Here is a 6,127-nt window from a genome sequence, read left to right as displayed (position 1 = left end):
CTGGTTCCCTACAAATCAAATCTGGACTGGCCTTGTGACCTGGCTTGGCTAACTTAATTCAATGGGATTTGTTGTTTGCTAGTTTTGAACAGACCTTGAGTGGCCTTGCATCCTTCTTCCTTTCACTCTCTCAAAGAGGGTGCCAAAGATCTTCACTTCACGGTATTGTAACAACCCTTATGTAGGCATTTCCACATTGTAATGGGCTTGGCCTGTATATTCTGTAGAATATAGCAGCAGTGACAGTGTCTGATATTTTAAACTAGGTCAGAAGTGCATTATTATCTTGGACCTTTGGAGCACTTACATGAGGAAGCCAGCTGCCATGTTGGAAGGACACACAAGCAGTCTCAGAGAGAATTCACTATGGGGAGCAACAAACTTGCCAGTACTAGTTTGACAGCCAGAGGGTGGAACTACCTTAGAAACAGATCTTCAAGCTTCAGTCAAGGTGAAGGATTGCTGAAGCAGCAGATAACATCTGACTGCAACCTCAGGAGAAACTCAAGCCAATACTGTCCAGCACAGCTGCTCCTCAATTCCTGCCCCACAGAAGCTTTGGTGATTATCCTTTTAATATATTGTTTCTTGCATATTTGTTACTCAGCAATTTTGGTTGTACTAGCAACTAAGCCTGTTGGTGGTGGCAGAGGTGTTGTGTTCAAGTGTAATGCGTTGAAATATTTCTATCTTAAGAAAGAATGTTGTGTTTCCCCAGTATGAGCAAAATCTGACTCAGATCACTTCACTTTTTTTAACCCTTTCTCTTCCTTTAGTTCTTTATTAGATTGTATTTATTATAATCTAATAAATTTTATTATTTATATTGATCGGATATCTATCTACTTATCTATATCCATTATTGTTTATCAATTTTAAATATCTTTATTCTGACTTATAAAAGAGTTTATCATTGCTACCTGAATTACATGACCCCCCCCAAATTCTTGTCACCTCTGATTCTTAAAATCTGGTAGTTTTATGAGTAATACGCTATTGATGTTTTAAAGCACACTATTAACTATGTACATTACATTGTGGTCCTTGAATTATTCAGTATTTTTGCAAATGAACTTTTTCCTTAATAGTTTTTATAGGAAGACATGGGTACTCAGTTGTTGTATGTTCCAAAATTTATTTTTGTTTTTAAACATGAAGGATTAAGAATAAAATCATTGAATCGCATTTCTTAAAGGACTTTAAAGATATTACTCCAGTGTTCTCTGGTATTTAATGCAACATTAAAAAAAATCTGAAATTATCCTGATTTATTTTATAACAAAAGGAAATTTAATATCTGTAATTGATGTGCCAGAGGATTGTTAACTTAATTTTTATTTTTTAAAAGATAGTGCTAGTTTTGGCAGCACATATACTAAAATTGAAATGATCTAGAGAAGATCAGTGGGGCTATTGCACAGGATGACACACAAATTCATGAGACATTTCATATCTCTAAATGAAAAAAAAATAACATTTTTAAATGTTTACCTGTGTCATGTAATCTGTTTTACAGATGGAAATACTGAGACAAATTAAGGAAGTGTTTCAATGCCACAAAAGAAATAAGTGACTCAGTTTTTCTGAAATAGTGGCAAGGATCACAGAAAGATTGGTTCTCTAAGGTTAGAGATAGTCAGTTTAGGTTTTCTTTTTATATCATCCATTCTGAAGAACATGTATGTTGAACCTACCTTTCCATGCCACCCTTCATTTCTTTGCATAGATTCAAGTTTTTAACAAGTATTGTTTCTCTTCTGCCTTAATAATTCCCTTATAAAATTTTTATGCTATATATTTATTGGTGACAAATTCTCTCTGTTCATGTTTGAAAAAGGCTTTACTTTGCTTTGATGTTTGAAAAGCATTTTTGCTGGGTATCACATTTTTTTAGGACTTTAAAGATGCTCCTTGTCTCGTATCATGCAGTTTTTCACTGTTTTTGTACCTAATGATTGTTTTTTTGCTGTTTTTGTACCTAATGATTTTTTAAAATCTCTTACAGCATTTAAGATTTCCTTTTTATTACTGGTTTTCAGCATATTGCTTAAGATTCAGCTTGGTTTATTTTTTATATATTTACCTTGCTGAGGATTTCTTGAATTTTTAAATATGTTCAGAATTCTCCTTAAATAAGGAAAATTATTAGCCATTGTTTCTTCAAATAAATCTTTTTTATGTCCACCTCTGTCTTTCTATTTTTCTCAGAGGCTCCAGATGATGTTTTGTTCATTTATTTTTAATTTTTTCTCTTGTGTGAGTCATATTTGATGAGTTTTTGCTATGTATTTTAACTGATGTTTTTCCCGTAACATCTAATTTGCAGTTAATTTCATCCAGTGATATTTTCATTTATATTTCTTATTCTAAAAGTTCCATGTGGCATTTATTTTACATCCTAATTTTCTTTGCTCATTGTGTTTGTTTTCCTTTTCCTCCATGAGCATATTGAACATATTTATAATAGTTATTTTAACATCCTTGATTGTTAATTTCATCATCTTTCCCATTTCTCAATATATTTGTATTGAAGAGCTTTCTCTTCATTGTTGGTCATTTCTACATCTGGTCATGAGAGAGTAAGAGATTTTATAATTAGCATTCACCCACCCAGGCTGAAGAAATACATTATTAGACTGAAGAAATATAATGAATCAAAACTCTTTAATTCTGTTTCCCATTTGCAACTATAAAGAAATAAAATGAAATCATCAAATATTTGAGAAAAAATTGAAATTGAAGATGTGTCCATATCAAAATATTGGCAAAATTAGCATCTCAGAGGGGAAAAAAAAAACTGAATTGAAAAAAGAAAATAAAACAAACAAACAAAAAAACTTTGAGCAGACAGATAAAATTAAATATCTTTAGAATAATTCAACCAATAAAAACAACCTAAAACAAAACCAAATAGATATGATAAGAAAAAAATTAATTTTAAAAGTTGGAAGTAACCACATGAAGGACAATCTCTCAGTAGTATATAGAATAGCAAGGAGATACATGGCAGATGAAAAGACCAGAAATTTGAAAGACTGAACTGTTTCTTTGAGAGCATGTGCTTACTAAAAGGAGAAAAAGATGGAAATCATGGAAAGATGAAGATGAAGAATACATCCAGGAGTTTTCCTATTTGTTCAAGTTTTTCAACAATTATGAGAAAAAAAATAAAGAGACTATAAGGAATATAAGAAAGAATGACAGAGAAAAATATTTCTGAGTTGGGAAAATAAACAAAAGAATCTTTAAGAGCCAAACAATCCACTGAACCGACAAACACCTAGAACAACCTAATAAAATATTAAAAATCCAAGGAAAATGAATTCTGAAAACACTCAGAAAAAAATATAATAGATTGGCTAGTAACCATTCAAAAACTTTGCATTCATCTCCCTCAGGATTATTTCAGAAATTTGAAGGCTCTTCCATGTGTTATAATTTTTACTGTAACCAGACATTAGTGTAGAAAATAGGCAAACAAACCTATTAATCATGGAAAGCAATGCTCAGTCTTCATTCATTTTCTTTTGTTCTTTCCTAGCACTGCATATTTTCTTACACACTGTAAACTTAGATACTTATAAAATTCAACTGTACTATGTTTTTTAATCAGGAGAATGTAAGTTCTGTGAAGGTAAGTGCTTTTGTTTGTTCACTGATGGGTCTAATACTTATAATAGTGAAGAAAACAAAAAATAAGTTTATTATACTATTATTCATAGATCATTTATGATATCAAGTGTTGGAAACTATCTAGAACTATCTAGATGATCATCAATAGAAGAATAGTTAAATAATATATTGTATATAATGAGACTATGTATTGGTTAAATACAGTAACATCATCCTATATTATGGAATTAAAAGTCACAAACCTATCTGTAAGAATATAGGTACTAAAATATATATTTTATCTAGAACTGATAAAATGTCATGTATATAACATATTATATATATGAACTATATGATATGAACTATAATATGAACTATATGAACTATAATTGAGAGTGACAAATGGTAGGAACAGACTGGATGACATTAGAGTAGATGTAATCCAAATTTATCCATCACTCTTTTGTTTGTTCTGAATCAATAATCAATATTTATTATTTAACTATAATATATAAATAATCTATGAATTATAAATATGAACTATAATTTACCCAAGTGAGATTGCATAATATATGAACTATATATGAGAACTATAATTTACCCAAATGAGATTGAAAAGTTATTGTCAATAAGTAATCAAAATGTATTTTATAAAAATTTATGTGCCATGTAATATCCTAGGAACTGAGATATAAGAGCGAGCATGAGAGTGATATGCATTCATGAGTGTGAGATAATATGCAAACATAAGTAATACAATTTCAAAAACTGCAAATCAAAAAGAAGATGGAGTAGGGCTTTGTAGTGGAGACTAAACAGGGGCATGTTGCTCGCCTTTTATAAGTTGGTCAGGAAAGTATCTCTCTTTTTTTTTAAGAGAGAGAGAGAGAGATTTTTTAATATTTATATATATATTTTTTTAGTTTTTCGGTGGACACAACATCTTTGTTTGTATGTGGTGCTGAGGATCGAACCCGGGCCACACGCATGCCAGGTGAGCGCGCTACCGCTTGAGACACATCCCCAGCCCAGGACAGTATCTCTTAATGAGTAATATTTTAGTTGAAACCTACATATAAGAAGGATGGCAGCATAAATATTATGAAGATTTAGGGAATAAGCACTGGAAACAGAGAGAGAGGGAGAGAGGGATAGAGGATAGTCAGCAAATGCAAAACACAATGGCATGCTCAAAAGTTATAGTGAAGATCAGTAGAGTCCGGTAAGTGGAAGAGAAATGGCCTGGGAGGACAAAATAAACAGGTAGGTGGCCACGGTGCTTTTCAGCCAGGTGATTTAAACTTGGAGTTCAAGTTTATTGGAAGCACACATAAACAGGATTTAAGGAAGTCTAATTATGATCTGATTCACACTTAAAACTGACACCATGGAATGGAGCATTAAGAGTAAAGTCTTAATCCAGGGGAAGGATTGTGGTCACTCCAAACTGTGTGGTTACAGTAGCCTTTTCTCTTGTCAGTAACTATTCTGTCTGTGTCTATTTGTCAGTCCTTCCTTTCTCCTTTCATTCTTCTCCTCCCCATTCCCCTCTCTCTTCCTCTCTTTGTCTATGATGAGCACATATATTGTGCCCTGGTGTGGACACACAGAAATAACTACAAGATTCACATTCTAGATAAAGCTGCAGAGATCATTACAGAGTTAACACTGATTGGTAACACTACATAGTGATGCAGACAGTTGCTTTGAAAATAGTCAGAGATTTATTTCATCCTGCTTACAGTGCTATAGGGCATATTTTGAGTTCCAAGGGGGAGGTGTCTTCTGTGCAATATATCATTTATAATCCATCATAGGCACTGCAGTGGGGAGAAGAGTCTGCATTTGCTGTGTGTTCAATGGCTTGTCAAAAAGAGCTGACCTAAGAGACATCCACGATATTTGCAGAAATACTTGTTACGCTCTAAAGTGTTTTCAAATAACGGTTTTCAGGCTCAAGGTAGAATTTGAAATATACTGAAATGTTTAGAAATCTCTCTCTCTCTCTCTCATAGGGGTTTTGCTATTTGTATCTGTTAGGAAATAGCTATTCCAAAGGCACAAATTTGAGAATAAATATTTGAAAGAAGAATAAAAATCTGATTTGCTAATATCCATGAAGAAAGCAGTTCAGGTTACTAAACTAGAAGTTTATATAGTGTATCTTAGAATACTTTCTTATATTCCATAGGAGAAAAGATTTATCTGACCTATTCCATGCAAAAAGTTAAAGGAAGAAGTAGGATTTCACTTGTAATTAGATCTCTAAGCTAAACACGTTAGCACTTGCTATGCATGACATTTCAGGGAATATCACACTTTGTCAGCTCATATTTGATCCACTCGTGAAGGGCCAGCTCCAATATGGCCAAAAGCTGAGGAGGGCTGGTAAAGAATCACAGTAATACTATTTATAAATCCACCAGCTTATAGCTTAGTATGTTTTTGTTCATTTCTCAACTGGGCTGAATCTTCTGAGAGAAAACGATTACTATATGGATTAAGCTATTAGATA

General features: G+C 32.6%; 1 non-coding gene across 1 annotated transcript; it reads left to right on the top strand.

The window, feature by feature from the left end:
* The first annotated feature begins 1,351 nt into the window (after positions 1 to 1,351).
* On the top strand, positions 1,352 to 1,457 carry LOC124102788 (U6 spliceosomal RNA). The gene has a single exon (XR_006854985.1). It is a non-coding gene; the product is annotated as a U6 spliceosomal RNA (small nuclear RNA).
* Positions 1,458 to 6,127: the final 4,670 nt, after the last annotated feature.

The sequence above is a fragment of the Marmota monax genome, unplaced genomic scaffold, assembly GCF_021218885.2.
Source record: "Marmota monax isolate L192 unplaced genomic scaffold, Marmota_monax_Labrador192_F-V1.1 WCK01_AAM20220418_F8-fsc00002, whole genome shotgun sequence".
In the NCBI taxonomy this organism is placed as follows: domain Eukaryota; kingdom Metazoa; phylum Chordata; class Mammalia; order Rodentia; family Sciuridae; genus Marmota; species Marmota monax.
Note: the sequence above shows the minus strand (reverse complement) of the source record. Positions and strands in the feature narration are given on the sequence as shown.